The sequence below is a fragment of the Amblyomma mixtum genome, chromosome 10 (genome assembly GCF_055824585.1).
Source record: "Amblyomma mixtum isolate Tamu chromosome 10, ASM5582458v1, whole genome shotgun sequence".
NCBI lineage: Eukaryota > Metazoa > Arthropoda > Arachnida > Ixodida > Ixodidae > Amblyomma > Amblyomma mixtum.
The window spans coordinates 78,179,247-78,197,537 of NC_143021.1; the positions used below are offsets into that span (position 1 = coordinate 78,179,247).

At 45.3% G+C, this 18,291-nt stretch overlaps 1 long non-coding RNA gene and 1 pseudogene across 2 annotated transcripts; one reads left to right on the top strand and one right to left on the bottom strand.

The window, feature by feature from the left end:
• Window positions 1-2,002: 2,002 nt before the first annotated feature.
• Window positions 2,003-5,930, top strand: LOC149326222 (uncharacterized). 2 transcript variants are annotated; one of them, XR_016285985.1, is made up of 3 exons: window positions 2,003-2,173; window positions 3,659-3,796; window positions 5,779-5,930. It is a non-coding gene; the product is annotated as an uncharacterized LOC149326222 (long non-coding RNA). The 2 variants fall into 2 exon arrangements; XR_016285986.1 differs by lacking the exon at window positions 5,779-5,930 and adding an exon at window positions 4,220-4,288.
• A 5,726-nt stretch (window positions 5,931-11,656) lies between these two features.
• Window positions 11,657-17,702, bottom strand: LOC149326223 (uncharacterized; annotated as a pseudogene).
• Between the last annotated feature and the right edge of the window lie 589 nt (window positions 17,703-18,291).

Genomic DNA, 18,291 nt, shown 5'->3' on the forward strand with positions numbered 1-18,291 from the left:
GGCCCTCTACGCGCGTTACCACTGCAGTGCTATCGGGATGTGAATATCGAGGTGTCATGCAACAGGCGGACTCCTCACGGTCTCCTGGCCTCTTAGCTTTGCATGACTGGGCATCATGTCCTACCTCGCGGCACCAGGTGCAATACAATTGCTTCGGCTTTGTCCGACAATCCGACGCCTTGTGCCCAGTCTTCTCGCAAAGAAAACATCGAAGGCGGGATTGTGCACGTGAAACCTCGTCCTTGGCTTTAACTATCGTGTGCTCACCCTCCTCTTTAAAGAACAACAAGTTATTTTGCCGCTGTGCCTCGAGAAAATGATCGGCAGCCTCCGCCAGCTTAGAAACTGTCTTGCCCTCCCGCTCACGTAAGAAAAGGGCTAAACGAGAATGACAGTTGTTCAGAAATTGTTCGCTCACGACCATCTCGCGAACCACCTCAAAAGTGCGGCCTTCACCCCGCATCTCGACCCAACGGTCAAAGAAGCTAAACAACCTGGCAGCATATTGCGAGGCCGTTTCTCCATCCTGGGGCTTGCTCTGGCGAAACTTCTCTCGGTACCCTTCCGCGGTGAACCTAAACCTCTGAAGCAAGGCAAGCTTCGCTTTATCATAATCCACGGAATCCTCAGGCGAGAGCCGACCGAAGACCCTAAGTGCTTCGCCGCCAAGGCACAAGCTCAACGCCGTTGCCCACTTTTCTTTTGGCCAACCCTGTCCCGTGGCCACATGCTCAAACCTCTTTAAGTAGGCATCGAGGTCATCCCGCGCTTCATTGAACTGTGGTATGAGGCTGTGCGGGTTAATGGAGCTAGCCGGTGCGACGCTACGCTCTCCACGGTCACTCGGAGGATTTGCGCCACCCTCCATGAGCCTTATTTGTAGCTGCAAGTTCCGCGCCTCTAACTCCAATTTCTGTTTCTCCGTCTCTAAATTCCGTGCCTCTAAATCCAATTTCTGCTTCGCAGCTTCACGCTCCGCCTCTAAATTCCGTGCCTCTAATTCCAATTTCTGCTTAGCAGCTTCACGCTCCGCCTCTAAATTCCGTGCCTCTAATTCCAATTTCTGCTTAGCAGCTTCACGCTCCGCGGCTCTCTCTTCCCGTGCCTTACGAAGCTCGTCCTCCACCCACGCTCGTAACTCCGCGCCGCACAAGCCCATGCGCTCGCCCAAAGCAACCAAATCTGAAGCGCTCATATTGTTCCTAAATTAACACAACAGGCAAATAAATGAAAACCGACCTCGTCTTGTCGTAGTGGACGCCAAATTTGTGAGGACTCTGTGAGATTGCAGGTCTTATTTTCAACAAACACCAAAGTACAAACAATAAACGAGGCGGCTTTTAACGGAAAGGAAACCAATTACAATATGAGCGAGAAGAAAGGAAAGGAACAAGAGAACAACGCAACAATACACGGGAAAAACACACGGGGGAACAGAACAAAGTGCTTATGATAAATGCAGGAAAAAGAGTCAAAGAGGAAAGTTCACACTACTTGTCTTATTCGAGCAACGAGCGGGGAGGACTGGCTGGGTGTCGGGCAGTCAAGGAGTTTCTTGGCGTTCCAACGTCGATGAAACGCTACCGCAGCGTCAGCGTTCGTGGGCACCCGGCACGGTTCCCAGGTCTGGTATCCCGGAAAAAGGTCACGTAGGCGCCAGAGGCGGCCTGTGTGGAGCAGCTGACGGGTGGTCGGAGAAGAGTGGCGCCTGGGCCTGGTGGTTGAGGCTCTCGACGATGGATGTCCAGGTCTGGTGGCCCGGACGTCTGCGGCTAAGGCCCAAGCCCGGAACTCGGGGAGCCAGCAGAACTCGTCCACGTCCGTCGCCCACCGCGCTCTTCTCTTCTCTGCCACGTAATCCTCTTCGACCTGCCCCGCGTTCCCCTCCGCACGCGCTCCTCGTGCTTTGTCTTCGCCTCACGAACGCCGCTGGGTGGCGCTATCTCCTTACAGTGACGCAGCATCAACGACCCAGACCACAAATCCGCTCTCGGCCTCTCGACCAAATCTCCTGGACGTCTTTATCGACCGTGTTCCTGTGCGCGCCCTGATTGACACCGGTGCTCAAATATCAGTGATGAGTGCTGCCCTCCGCGCCGTCGCCTACGCAAAGTCCTCACGCCTGCAATGTCCCGTGTGCGTGTCGCAGATGGTGGCACGCCTGCTGTCGACGGTACGTGTACCGCGCGCGTTACTATTGGCGGCCACAGTATACTGGTTCAATTCACCATGCTGACCACCTGTGCCCATGACCTGATTCATTCATTCACATCATTGCGTAAACTCGGTCCTGATGCTTACGAAGCAGTTCACTAATACATAGCATTAGCACTCAAGAACTACCCGCTAGCCTAAAGCTTGTGGTTACGTCTAAACCATCACACTGATCACATGGCTGAGCTGATCTTAGGTAATGACTCCGGTGGCAGGGTCCACTCACTAACAAGGGGGCCAGGTGATCCAGGTGAATTTTTTAGAAGTTTCGTGTTGTATGCTTAAGATTTTGAGGAATTGAGAAAATTTAAGTTTATTCTGCAGATGGTTGATTTCTTTTGTAATCCTGGTCTCCTTCCTTCCTTTGTCAGCTGTTGAAATTCAGGGGGTAAAAATCGGACTATATCTTTAAAGTTCAAATCGGGTTATTCAGCAAAACATTTTCTACTTCTTCTCTATAGGTCATTTTTTTATTGAATGGCAAATTGCTACAAGCGCTCGTTTTTTTTGTGATATAAAATGGTTTCGTTTTATCGTTATTTCATAAACAATAATAAGGGAGTAATTACTCATTGGCATCCACCCAAGCGCAGCCATACGGCTTCATAAACAATATGACTGGCATGTCACACCGAAAAAATGTTTATCAAATCAGTATTTTGCATTTTATCTCGTTTATTACAATTATTTCCTGCATGCATTACAGTCTTCTGAATACACTCATTCAAAATCATAGTGGCCATTTTGGAAGCAGAGTCTTCGATGAAGAGTCTTCGAGCAGTGTGTCATTGACTGAGGTAAAGCTCGATACAATCATTCGAGTAAGTCATGTTAAACACCACTGTATTGGCCTCTCGCTTTGGAAGCATAGTTTCAGAACTTATCCTCAGTTTAAGTCGCATCATGAAAAGCAAGCGCTAAATAGGTTTAAAATCGTCGGCGAACTGAAAATCTCTACTCTGAGTTGAGCGCAAGATATCTGCTAATTTTCATGCAGGTCTTTAGCTTTGTGCACCGGAAAACTACCTCCACTTCAAGGCGGGTTTTTGAGTAGAAGTGGGCTTTAACCTGACTTTCCGGAAATGTGCTAACAGGGCAAGAATTTGTTAAACTAGGGTTTTACTCCTAAAACAAAGGGCTTAATTATATTGATTGTATGGTGTCAAACTTAGCTGTGTGAGGGCAGTTGTATTGGAGGTATCTTGTGCTGTTATGTGTGGGTTTAGTTGTTTGAGTTACTTTGATAACAAATTCTTATAGCATTAATGTTTAAGATCCGCCAACTGTATATTCTAAACTTTATTATAATATGTGTATTCTCTCTTAAAAAGAGTTCTTTTTTGCTAATATTGTAATTTCTCACTAGCAGTGCTCTAGTGTGAGGTGAAATAATATCACACAGTTTAAAGACAAAATTTTAACAGCTTGTACTTTTTATTTTTAGCTGCTGCAGGAGAGTTTCCACAAGGCAGTATGGCCAACGTCGAGGATTCAATAAAATCATTGCCGAGACACGCGCCTGGAAGGCTTTCCGGAAGTCAAAGATGGAAGAAGTCAGCGTCTTCTGCCTGCCCATCTGAAGGTGTGTGTTCTGAGCAAATCATAATCACTAGCAGCCATAATTTGGTTCACTGATCAAACCCAGCCCCACTTTTCATTACAGCCTGCTTATACTTTAAGATGTCAGCCTCCACTTTTGAGATCAAAAAAGAAGGAAGCTATCCTTGTGCATTGCTCCACTACAGTTCTACAGTGGCAGTTTCTGTTAAAAGCTTTGAAGCTTATAAAGTTGCTGGAAAAAGTGTGCTTACAGTTGTGTGTGTGTAGATATATATATATATATATATATATATATATATATATATATATATATATATATATATATATATATATATATATATATAGATTGCTTGAGCATTCTTCAAGAATAGCTCTGTGGGTATGCATGGGCATGAATGATGCCTTGGCACATTCCTAATACTTGATTCCTTTTATTCTCTTCCAGGGAAAAGTGCGAGTCTTCAAAATTTACAATCCCCCTCCCATGCATAGTCTCATAATATAGCATTCTTACTGGCTCGTATGTACAGTCGTGCCTCATTGATGGTAATATGGACACTTCGGTTCCTGGCCAAATGTGTATGCAGCAACTCATTCATTGCAGTGAATCGTGATGAGAAACACTGCGGTTACTGCCTGCCTCTGGGCATAGTGGCGGGCCGTGAGGTGGGAATCGGACAATCTTGGAAGCTCGTAGTGCGTTATTGTAATCACAAAGACTTTAAATTAATGCCGTGGTACATGAATGGTGCATTTGAAGTGCCTAGAGGTACATGAGACTCGTGATGTTGCCTTATGGCCTGATAAAAGTTTCTGCTGCTACGACTGTTCACGTTCCAAGAACTATGCAGTTGTCGGCTGACAGCTGCTGAATGTGATTTTCAATGTAGCATAGGCTGCAGAGTGAGATAAGTCCAACGTAGGAAAGCCAACCTAAAGGTACACTGAGGGCAGCAGCCAATTATTCTTCTCAGTGAAAATTGATTTCGTGGCTCTTTCTGGCTGTGCACTGTGTCCAGGAGGAAAAGATACATTTATCGCCGAGAAAACTGTATCTAAAATTCTTCCCGCCTGCCGACTGAAACTCATGACGTCCGCACCGAAAAGAATGCGATGCTGCCGAGTTGCAGGGCATGGTGGTGGAGTGCATCCTCCGTGATCCCGCGGAATGTGGTGTCAACAAAATTGGTAAGCTTGATGATAATGTGCTCAGGATCGCTTCATCAGTGACTAGGGTGAAAATACACACATGCAGCAGCTGCCGTGTGCAGACGATTTCCGAGCTCTGACACGCGTGCCTTAATTATTCCTGAGGCCTGCCTTTTTGTTGGCTCCATCGACCGGAGCATTCTTGCGGGCTTGCGCCAATGGATAGTTTCTTCACTCAAGTTCAACTGTCTCCCTGCTGCCTGTTCCTGCTTTCCAGCGCATATTCAACGGCACGGAACTTGAGTTTTGCATCGTAACTTCTTTGCCTCGCAAGCGGCGTCATGTTGAGCATGAACAACACACGAGACTTCATGTGAATATGACACTGGAATCAAGGCTTCCGAGAATGTGACCGGCCTGAATGCAGCGGCGGCGCGCTTCGTGCCGCCACTGCATTATGTTCGGTTGTTGCCGGATTATTTTATTCTACCCACAGGATGAGATTTTGAAATACAGTTTTAGCACAGCATGATCCTCCTTCTGCTACAATGAATCGCTTACGCATGCGTGGAAGCGATTCTGCATGCGAATGCGCAAATGTCAGTTGGCTCCGTACAAAAGCAACTGTGCTGCACTCAATTCTTTTACTCCTTTACAAGCAAGGAGAGAAGCATGTGCGCTGAAAAGTGGGAGCTGTCAGTAGAGCTGAATGTTACTTCATCATAGCAGGCAGATTGCACACGGCATGTTGTTTCTTTGTTGCATTCTTTTTCTGGTACTTTTTCTTTCCTAAAAGTACACTTCTTATGTTAACTGTGCATTAACAGAATATTATTCACTTATTTTGTTTTGCAGATGGCAACTGAAATGTGAGCCATAGCAGTCCCATTGTAACCCATAGCAGCCAGTGCCACCTTTGGGCAAGGGCAATGAAATGTCACAACAGTCAGCCACTGAAGTCTCTGGATCTTTCACAGGAGCTGCACATAAACCTTCATGTTTAACAGTATTGTGTCTGCACACCACACGAACTGATGTGCTTTGTTATTCACCTGTGTTTCTTGTTGATGCTTCAGACAACCCTATATTTTTGCCATTTTTTAGTGTCAAACTAGAGAGGTACAGATGCCAAATATTCAGGTTCTAATTATTGGTAGGGATGATGTGCAGGGCATCATAAATGGCAAAGCTGGAGGTGCCTAAGGGTGCCTCAGATGATTCTCTAGAGTGCTGTCTTCCACTTGGAGTGTCTTCTTGTGAGCTGAGGCATCTATGGTTTGTATGCAAAACTGCTGCCAGTCGCTTGCAGTCACAGGCAGTGACTCATTCACTGCTTTGTCATCTCATGCTACTCAGAGCCACCACAAGATAAGTGCGCTTGGAACATATGACAGAGCAGCAAGAGGCTCATGGATTTTTTTTTTGAGCGCACATGACTTCTACCATCTACCGCTGACACCGCAGTGCACAGAACTCTCAGAGAATGCCACCCTTTCATCATTTTTCATGCATCAGGCACTGTCATCAGTGGTAAAAACAAATGAAAGCTTGGTGATTTTGCTTTTGTGCACTTTGCTGGTTAAATTTCACACACACTGTTTGATGCACCTTTTTTCTTTCTCAAGTTTTAGGGGACTGATTTTTTTTATGTTGAAATGGTTATCCACATAGTACTCGGCCGTTCGCTTATGGTTCATGTACATCAAGCTTTGCTGTAAGATCTTTCAAGTCATGTTTCATGTGTTTCTTGATACATTGTTTGAGATTATCGGGGAGATTTTTTTTTCTTTTGAAGTTGTAATGGCCATCTTTGAACGGCTGTACCATAATTCTGCAGTGATATTGTCTGTTATTTTGGTATTTTATTTCTAAAGTGCATTTGATTTTTGGCACTGTTTGCAAGACATTACCAAATAACATCCAAGTATAAATGTACTGCATGGTTTGTGCTAGGTGTTGAGCACAACCAGTCAACTTTTCATAGCCGCTCAACCAGCTGTGGCATTTCTGTAATTAACGAAATACTAGTCATATTTGTTATTCTAGTTTTTAATGCATATTCAAGTTTGTTTTAGTTTTACTGCTTGTTGCTTACCAGTAAACTTGTTGCAGGTGCATCTAGTTTATTAACTTTTAGTCTTGTGTTCCTTCAATATCAAAGCCTTTATTGTACACTTGATCGATGATACTAGTCATTTGTTTTAAACGATGTCCTATTTTTACTTTTTGTGGATCATATATTATGGGTACTATGTAAGCAGTTCACCTAATCTTGTCTTGGTTCCACTAGTCAGAGTGCAATTTTTGTTTTCAGCAAGCCTGGAAGCCATGCTCTTGTATTTTTTTGGTGCCAGTTTTGCATTCTTATGAACGTACGTTTCTTATGTACTGTGCCTTGCAAGTATTCGCATGGCCATCATGTCTTCATGTTTGAATTGTGAAATACTTTGTGCCTTTTCCTAAATGGTAGTTTACTGGTCATTAGTGGCAATATCTTTATTGTTTAACTGGGACTGCAGTTGCAGTGTTCTTTGCTGGGATACTTCGAAATAAAGTGCAATTTTGAATACTCGTTTCACTAAAAACTGTGTAATAGTAAAGCATGCACGCATTTATGCACCCATCATTTGGCATTTCTCAATGCATTTTTTTATGTTGCTACTTTTCAACTTGATACAGTGTGCAGTCATGTGTAAGAAAACAAATTTGTAGTATGAAATGAACTGTCAATTTTTGCTTAGTATATGTTGATGCCAGTGTGCATGAAAGCTGCTATACCGCAGAAGGACAAGAACGGCTTCCTCACTACAGTTACTGCATGTTTAACTCCTGCTGTACAAGGAAGCCAGTTTTTTATGCTCAGATCGAGACAATTTTCCAGAGTGCCATGGTTTGTTGTGTGTCAGTGACACGTTCAGGACATTTTTTTATCAAAAGAGGCGTATTGATGCAGTCTGTAATGTTTCAGCAATACTAACTGTTGGCCCCTTGGTCAAGAAAGCTCATTTCTGAGTGTGTAAACTCAATGACTCGCATCCCACCAGCTGTCAGTTTGTGCATTGTTGAATGCCACTGGCACTCTTCCAGCAGACAGCAGATGCGGAAACATGCCATGTTTCCACATCTGCCATGCGGAAACAATACAGTAAGCCAATACAGTAAGTATTGCTGAAACACTACAGACTGCATCAATATCCCTCTTTTGATCAAAAAGAAATGTCCTGTAGACATCTGCCAGTCAGAAAGTTTGGTCCGGGGGGTAGTGTTCGAACGTCCTGCATGCGACGACCGGGTTTTGATGTCCTCTGAATGTCCCTTGCTCAAACGACAATTTTCCACGGGACGTCTTGTGGCTGTTCAAAAAAGGAACATCAGTTGCCAGACGTCTGAATATCCGATTTTGGCGTCCATGGGACTCTCACTGGACTACCATTTTGTTTGCGCCGGACATCCATCGGCAACCGATGTACATCTGTTGGACATTTACGGACCTCTACAGATGTCCAGCGGATGTTCAGACATTCGTTGCCAGGCATCCGTTGGATGCTCGACAGCTTTTCGTGGTCCAATAGGAAGAGCACCATAGAATTCATTTGTACTGCTTTGGAGTGTTAAACTCCACATGTATGCTGCTTTCATCATTTTTCCACAGCAAGACAGGCCATATGTGAAGCTTGCAACGTGAACAAAGGCCCCATTCAAGGCAGTGAGTGGATCAGCAAAGTGAACTTTAGTTAGATGTGCTTCTTTGACAGAAGCACTGTCTGCGGCTATAGAAGTTGCGAAGAAACAGTGGTCATATCTGCATGCAATTAGGGGTGGCAACAGGAAGGATGGATACACTGGGCTTCTTCGATTTACCGAGCTCTGATAGTCCTCGGGCAGTTCGCGGTTTCCTGTCAGGCAGGAAGCTACGTCATGATCACGTGCGAGCGGTGCTGGCTGGCAGCCCGCGGGCAGTCAGCGCAGAGGGAAGAGGGGAGCGATGCCGCTCGAGAAATTTGGCGCGCTTTTTGTAGCAGACCACATGTTGGAGTCTGATAGCTCCGACTCTGAGGAATCCGATGACGACGATTTTGGAGACACATTTGTAATGTGCCTTCTGCTTTCGCAGTTGGAACGCAAGGACCGACACAGGGTGAAGTTGTATGTGGAAGAGGTTGCGCCGCGCTACTTGGACTTCGAGTTCAGGAAGCTTTTTCGACTATCACGATCAACCGCGGCGACTCTAGTGGACGAGTTCCAGCACTCCTCTTTCTACCCCGAAGGCCTAAGAGGGAGGCCAAAAATCGCAGCCGAGAAAACTGTCCTGATCGCTCTCACTTACATCGGGACCCAATGTGCGCTCTATCAGATCGCCGACAAATTTGATGTCAGCGAATCAACCGCCCACGTCGCCATAAACAGAGTCCTGGACTTTCTATGGTCTGTAGGTGGAAGGGAGATCCGCTGGCCGGATCGTGAAGAGCAGGCTCTCAACAAGCGGGCATTTCGTGCTCTGTACACTCGCCACAGAGAGCCTGTTGGCCTGCCAGACGTCATTGGTGCCATTGATGGGTGCCATGTCCGTATTTCGAGGCCGTCGGAATCGGAGGAGAGCTATTATAATCGCAAGAAATTTCACTCAATATTACTGCAAGGCGTGTGCGATGCGGACATGATGTTCACAGACGTGTTCATCGGATTCCCTGGGAGCGTTCATGACGCCCGAGTCCTACGGCACAGCTTCCTGTTCGAAGAGGCAGCTTCAAAATGCGAAGGTAAGTTCGCACTTTGTAACCTGAAAACTTAAGGGCGCTCTGTAGAGGCATTATGAAAATAAATAGAAAAAAGAAAAAAAAGCGGGGGTTGGGGGGGGGGGTTTGCCGCGCATAATTGAGCCGAGTGCGAAAAAGGGCTTTATGCTGTTTGTCACTTTCGTGTATCTCAGTTCCTGCTCTTCAAAATGAGTCTCGGGGGTGTTCTTTCTAATGCTGAGTTGATATTGTTTCGTGACCCCTCTCTCCGTCACAAGCTGTGTGTCAAAGTACAGATTCAAATAATATTAAAACATCAATACCTGCAAAACAAATCTCACTCTTTGGTCAGAGTGCCTACAAAGACCTTCCACAAGGCTCAAATTTTTTTTGAGGTGGCGGGGAGCAGGTGTGGAACAGGTGTCAGCGTTAGTTTGTGGCATCACAGTTGGAAGCTTCTGAACTAAGGGCACAGAAATGGAAAACATAAAAATTGATCAGCACAGGAACATGTATGCTACATGGCTGAGAAACTTTGTGGATCATCAGGACTGAGACGAAAACCTGTAGTAATATAGTTTCCTTTATCAACACGAATCTACAAAGAAAAAAAAACACATACCTTTCTACTGATTCTCTATGAGTGAACATATGCAGTTGTGATGTATGACATATACAGTAGTGGAGAGTACTTTATAGTCATGGTAACCATTTGCTGCATTTCCAGGCGGCTACCTGCTAGGAGACGCAGCTTACCCGCTCTTGCCATGGCTTCTGCCTCCATATCGCCAGACAGGAGCTTGGAAACCATGGATGGCTGCTTTCAACAGTGCCCATACTAGGCAACGAGTCGTCATTGAAGGCACCTTTGGCCTCGTCAAAGCAAGATTTCAGCGCTTGAATTACATTGACGTGTGGGATGTATCCAAGGCTGCATATGTCGTCATGGCAGCATGTGTGCTCCAGAATATGGCAAGGCGCCGTGCTGACACACTGGAGGATTTGCCAGATACCACTGACATAGAGGCCGACGATGAAACCACCCTTGAAACACATGAAGCACCTTCTTTTGCTGTTGCTTTACGGGACAGCATAGCACAAAATCTATGAAGTGGTGAAACCAAGAACCAGGGCTTGCCAATTTGTTGAGCAAAATCTGCATGAACTGTGCCAGGTGACATTTTCAGATATGTACTCAAGACTGAGCCAAAACTATTGTGTGATATTTTTATTGAAAATGTAAATAATACTGTTTGAAGTCACATTGCAATGTAACTTGATTGCAAACAAATCAATGTAAATAAAAAAGTTTCCACTAACATCTGTTAACCGGAACAATAAATAAAAATACACAACATATATTATTCAGGAACAAGTTATAGAATGCTTTTAACTGAACACAGAACCGTTTAAAAGATCAACATGGGAGAAGTAATGTTAGAGTACAGTGAATAAAATTAGGCATTCAATAAAAGCTAGCAAGGTAACATGTACTTATGCCCCTGGAAAAACATGAAAAGTATGGAACTAAAAGTTAAATATTGCAATTCTTAATGTATGGAAAAAATAATTTAATTTATTGTTTCTACAATCTTCTGCGAGATCTTAGCACGGTGGTCATACAATATAAATGACAGCAAATGCTGGAAACAACAATCCAAGGATGTTTCAGTAAAAAGGAAATTAGCAAAAAGCACGGACAGGAATGCAAAAGATACAAAATTGCTTACAAAGTTGCTTCATTATGAAAAACTAAACACCAAACAAATGCACAGAAATGATGTGAAGATGTTGTGAATGAGATTACTGTAAGCAATAGACATCTTTGCGGGCTAGCTGCTGACGAAGCAGCATGAGGTGAGCAGAGCAATCTTAAACACTTGTCCAGAGGACGAAGAATGAGAACGAACACAGCGCTCTGTTCATTCGCATTCTTTGTCCTCTGTGTGTGTCTCAGATTGCGCTGTTCACCTCATGATGCTGTAAGTAATTATAAGCTACTCAACAGGCTCAACATTTGCTGTGGAGTGCCGACACTCGAATCTTGCAGCAAATTTTTCGAGAGCAGCAAGTCGCTCAACATGGGCCTGCCTGCGAGCAGCCATGCGGTCCTCATGCCTTTTTTGACGGTTCAGCTCAGCTTCACGAAGGTGGCTTAAGAAGCCCTGTACCACAGCACGTGTTGAGTCCAGACGTGCCCTCTTTGCAGTGGTTGTTTCAGTGCGCAGTGGCTCTTGGAATGAGTTGTCAGGTACTTCCCTGCCACCGGTGCTTTGGTCTCCTACGGTTGGACTCTGCTGAACGCTGACGGTAGTGGGTTGCAGACATTATGGGCTGTAAATACACAGTGGCAATGAAAAAGGATCACTTGAGTAAAGCTGGCGTTAACTGAAAGATCTTGAACAAAACTGGCATTTCTCATGATCTACCTGTATAAATGTTTTACAGCTTCATTTAAAACCCTTAGTACTTCATTAACACAGCACTGACAACTTAAATTTGGTTCGTGCTTTCTTCGTTTCCACATGATGTTCGCTTACGAGATCCAAATCAATTTTTTTTCCCATGTTGTTTCGGTACGTTTTACCAGGCTGTGATGTAAACATTCTGGGTTGGTATAATACAACGATTCCTTCCCAATTCAGTTCCATTTTTTAATTTCATGCCTTGAAGCGGCACCATGCGATAATCGTTGATTCTGCCTAGGTTATCACTCTGGCTCTTGAGGCTAGGCTGGCGTTACCATTATACTGAATTAAAACAGATCACATCACAGTTTTTCTATGCCTGACGTAGGCTATACTTAATGTTTATGTCAAAGCCAGGTGAAACCAAACGAGCACGAGAAAATATTCAAGTCGCAAACGAGTGCCGCTATGTGACCTAAGTTCTCGAATTAATTCATGCGCATTACAAAGAAAACACGCAAGCAAAATCTGCCAAAAAACAGTGCCAGAAATTAACACTGCGAAAAGAAAAAATTGTCGGCTTACGGAACATTCGGCAGAAAAAAAAACAAAAAAACAATCCCAGCATGGTTTCTCCGCAGTTTCTTTCTGCTGCTTCCACAAATATATAACTTTAAATAAAACCAGTGGCGCGGGAGTAAATTAAGAGGCCATAAACTTACTCAGTGTCTTGGGTCCGCGCAACCCCGGGCCCCAGCAAACACGGCGGGTTCACGGCGTGGCTCTTGTCCAGCAGCTCACTCAACTCCCTGGGCATAACAAATAATGAACCCACCGACATATGTTAGCATGCGTGTCAGTTTGTCAGGTCTTTATATGTCAACTGGGATGAGAATCATATAACAGTATACACTCACTCTTCAAACTCGCATGTCCGACGGTCATTGCCAGAGCGAGAGTTGTGCTCTCGCACTCGCTTGTATGCTCTCTCAAGCGTACGCCACTTGTTTTCAACTTGGCTAGGTGCTAGGTTGCCTCCGAAAACGTCGTTCAACCTGGCCGCCAGCATCTCCCACATCTGTTTTCTCGTCTTTAGACGCCTTGCCGGGTTTTCTTTAAATTCTTTATAGAGCTGGATCAGGACCAAAGTCTTCTGTCTCGGCCAAAGTTCATCCGAGGCGCTGTCCGAGCCTACGGCGGCTGTTTCCTGGCCGCTGAAGTCGGCGCTGTCCGAGCCTACGGCGGCTGTTTCATGCCCGCGAAAGTCGGCGCTTTCTGCGCCTGTACCTGCAGAGTCGAGAAGGGCAATCCGCAGTCGAACGCCACCTGCAAAATGTGATATGCTTAGCTAGTAAATGCGACAAGAAGTATATGGCACTTGGTAATGCGGTATTGTACTTGGAACTATAGTACTATGGCAGGCGCATGCAAAGTAGTACGTACCGTCGTGACATACACCGGCAATCCTTCTTCTATGACGGGCATGCCGTCCGGGCCAAGCTGCGGGTGCGCGCGCGTCTCGACTCCGTCGAGCAAAATTGTTTCGGAGGCCAAGTCGCACAGCCGTCCGCGTCAAAAGAAGGGGAGCGAAAGCGCGCGTAAATTGGCGCGGATGTGCCAAATGCGCATGCGCTTCGTCTGCTAGCTTCTCAGGCAGCTTCGTCTGCTAGCTGCCGGCTCGTGTGGGTCCCAGCAGCTCCGGCAGTCCGCGGTGAGCCAGACGGAGAAAATCGAGTGCGCTTCCGGCAGGTTGCGGACTGGTGGGCGGAGCTTCGCGCCCTGCCGGAGAAAAACGAGCTTCGGGCCGGCGTCGTGGTGAGTCCGCGGTGAGTCCGGGACTGATAATCGAAGAAGCCCATTGTGGGCATTGTCACTGGCAGATAGGGCAGCTTCCTGGACAAATGAAGCTTCTCGTTTACACTTCTCTCAAAAAGGCAACACCCAAAAAGAAACAACGAAATACTGAACCATATTTTAATCAAGGACTGAGGCATTTCCAGTGTTGGCAGGTGAGCAGACTGCCACAAAGCCGTCCTCAGACAAACAGATAGACAAATGCACAATGGCTAAATGCGGGGAATGGCCACTATGAGTTCTGCAAACTACAACTACAAGTCTGGTTGACAACATGGGCCCCTTCATGATTCAAAGATATTTTTCAGCCATCCTCAGAGAAAACGTTGATAGAAGATCTAGTAGCTTATTTCTTCGTGGGCAACAAACAAGGCGATGAATTGTAAAAAAAAAGATAATCTAACATAGTCTTACAGCCCATTACATAGTCTGGAATTGTAAAGTTACTTTCAGGATCAGCAATGGGGGCAAGTTTTTTTTTATTTGAAGTGCACATAATGCTACCACCTTTCAGAAACACAAAAACATCACAAGGAAAACCAGTGCAAGCAAAACTCTGCAATCAGCTCATACAAACTGATAACCTTCACTTATGCTTACTAGTACAGCCTTAGAATGGCTTTTCTCACAGGTGCCAGTGGCATCAGCAAAGTTGCTGAAATGAACGTTGAAGCTATGCATTTGTTTTAAAGCGAGTACAAATGGGCAGATTTACCCAATGTTTTCTGTTAATTCAAGACTGCTATAAGCACCTAAACCACACTGCAGAGCTCCTGTGTGGCCAGTGATGCAGCGATGATATCCGGTGAGCGTAGCTCCTCTGGTGGCACGTTCAGCGGGGACGAGCAGCTGACGGGCGGCAGGTGGCAAAAGCCGCTGCAGTTTCCGGCGCAACGGCACTGCGCCCACCGATAATGCCCAGGCTGACAAGCATGCCAAAGTCGGCAGCACCAGGCTGGCAAACGCAAGGAAGGTCACCTGGATCACAAAGGAAAGTGGATTAGATAGCTGCACCGTAGTGCAGTCACTCAAGCCAGCTCTACCTCGACTTTCGTTAGGGCTATGAGGGACACAATACTGAAGGGCTTCGGGAAGTTCGACCACCTGGGGTTCCTTAATGTGCACTGACAATGCACTGTACACGGGCCTCTAGGATTTCACCTCCATCGAAATTTGACTGCCATTGCTGGGATGGAACCCGTGTCTTTCGGGTCAGCAGCCGAGCACCATAACCACTGAGGCAGCACACTCGGGGAACAGGAGAAACGAGTTGGCTCACAGTACAGCTCGAGGTTATGTCAGCCGAGCAATGAGCTGGGCTGAGTCCTCGAATTTCACGAGAGATGCCTTTAGTATATCCTTTGACGACACTAATCATTTTAAACTGGAAAGGAGGATATATCTGCTACCGGACAGGAAGCTCGACAAAAGGCAGGAGGTAATGTGGCATTGACACCAGACGCGAGCCTTCTTTAGCCCGTAGAAACTAGCACTCATGCACCCAGCGCAATACAATCCAACTTGCAAAGAATGCGGCATGACAGCCGGATATGATCACATTCTATGGAGCTGCAAAAAGGCGCCGCCATCAGCGGACCTCCTACTACGAGTCCCTTCTCTGCACTGGTGGGAGGCTATACTGGCCGACTCAGACCCGCTGACGCAGGTACCGGCCACTAAGGGGGCTCACAAGTTTGCTTAGAAAATTAAAAAGAATACCAGAACTCCAAAAAAGCTAGAACTACTATTATTAAGCGATGAAAATGGGTTTTTCCTAACACTGGTTTGTTATGAAATGTGAGCGTCCTGATAAAGTGGAGGCTTACATCTGCACTAAATGTATGACACTATGGTCAATGAAGCTTCCAGCAGAAATAGTTGGTGTGAATGCATGACAGTAGAAATTGAATTGTTTCAGGAAATGGAGAGACAGCTTTTTGTCACCTAGTGTGCCACAGCTTGTGGGGGTAGTTATGGCACAAAACTTAAGGATCACTGCTACCATCAGTTACTCTGTAACTGTTTCTGCAGCCAATCAAGTCTTGGAGGTAAGAAATTCTGAATACTCAGTTTTTCTCCCCTGCAGGGTTCAGTACACTAGAGGGACTAATTAGTTTTTGAAGAAATAAACCAAAACTACGCAAAATAAAAGTGTTCACATGCATGTGATCATCAGAGAATCTTTTTCAGATCAAATGCAAAAAAATTTCTGGAACAGTTTTGAAAAATGAAGCAGATTAAATGCAGCCACAATGAGGCTGTGTGTGGTTGATAAAAACAATATGGTATAACAGACCCTCAATGAGTTGCATCCCAAGCAGCACACTACATCAGGGCTAATCTGTATAGCTACAGGGTGTGCCCCCTACTTCTTTTTGTGTTTTACAGTACCAAAAAACTTCTATATGTAGAGCACCTGAATGGCCATGTGCAGTCTCTCATACAGCCCAGTCTGCTGCAACATACACTGACAAAGAGCACTGCAGTATCAAGAACTGTAGAATGGTGCCAAAGCAAAGGAAGACAGATTTAGGACGCCTTCCCACAGTAAGCACTTTCTAGCCTCCTGCCATCTACAAACTGCATGCCCGCACTATGAAGTCATACCAATACACTGAAGAGAAGATTCTTCCACACAAAATAAATGGAAGTAACGCATTTGCACAGCCTAGGGTGGATGGGTGCATCTTGAAAGAAAACTGCAAAACCTGATTAAGGACAGGAGGAGAATCACAGGAGAGTTTATTCTTTCTGCACAGTTTTCTTTCAAGATATAAAATAACATAGGCCTTAACAGTCTTTGTATTAAAGTAAAAAAAGAATGACTTCTCAACTAGCACTTTGAACCACCACATGAGAAATTCTCTTTATATTTGTTACATGTTACCTTGCAAAATATTTGCATGGTCTCTCTGCATTAGGCTTATATACTGAAACCACGCACCATAAAAGACCTGCTTGCACTAGTTTCAATGACTGTCACATGACACACTTGGCAATTAACTGATTTCATTTCATTTATTTCATCCTTAAAGGCCCGAGGGCATTACATTAGGAGGTGCTACAGTTGGGGTTAAATACAATTAAGCATGTTGAAGGCAGGCACAATTAACACAAACACTACAAATTATAAAAGACAAGAAAAATAAATAAATAAAGAGCTCATACTGCGCGCCATTCACCTGGCAATAAATTCTTCCTCTACTGAGGAACAAATCGTGTGGAGACTGTGCCTGTAGCCCGCTCTAAAATTTCTACAGCCAGAAAGGAAACCCCTCCGGATGTGTAAAGAAAAAAAAACAACCTGAAAACCCAGATAAAAAGATCTGCATGCCACCAGCTGGGATACTAGTGCACACTTATGGCAATTACCAATATTATATCCAGAAACACGTACGCTGGAAGAATCAAGAAAACAATAATGTATATAGCATACTGGACAAACAAAACTACAGTTACATGTTTACATTGAAAGAAATTTGTCTTCACCTGCATCAGCTCTACTTAGGGATTGCCTTAGGTTACAATCTGGCAATATATGACATCTCCGCCAAGGTGGCCACGAAACAGAGCCACGCAAGTGTCTTAGCGGAGCTGTCAGGATCCTCTGTGACGCTCAAAAAGATTAATTCCGGAGATCCGGCTGCACTCAGCCCCCCGTGCAGACTCCACTCACGGTACACAGCAGTCAGGACCTCCGTGAAAGGGACTGCAGCACCAACGAACGAATCACCTCTGCCTCCATCTTGCGCACAACCACAAAAACGCCCGCTTGCACCATTACACCGACTCCCGCCGCATGCCCTTTCCCACACACTCTGTCCTTTCAGATTAAATGTTTTCACCACCACCACCAACGTTACTAGACTAGGTTGTTCTAGTAACGTTGACCACCACCACCACCACCGGGTGCGAACGGGCGGGAAGCATTACGGGCGTGGGCAACACTGGCCGTGGCCGCTTAGCTGCTGCGGCTAGCGAACAGAAACATGCTTACAGGTGTTGTAAAACATGTGAAAATGATTTAAAGGTGTATTTGTGCACGCGTGTTTTAAAAGATCTCTACACAAGTTCTCTTTGAATAAGACTATTACTTACACAATAATACATTTGCGCAAGAAGATATGTGCTCTCACAAATTTGTCAACAAAGTAGCGCCGCTTTGCGTGTTTGAGAATATGGCATCTTCGCAAAGCTGCTTCCTTGCAGGTGAAACTCAAAGCACTGACTTTGTCGATAAAGGCTTGTTTTTGTTTTTGGACCCTTACGTCCGTTTTTGATCGAGGGTACACATAAACTTCTCTTATGTGATATGTTATTCTAAGAGGCTTTGTAAGGAAAGGAAAATACAGGGGCCACTTTGGCTCCCT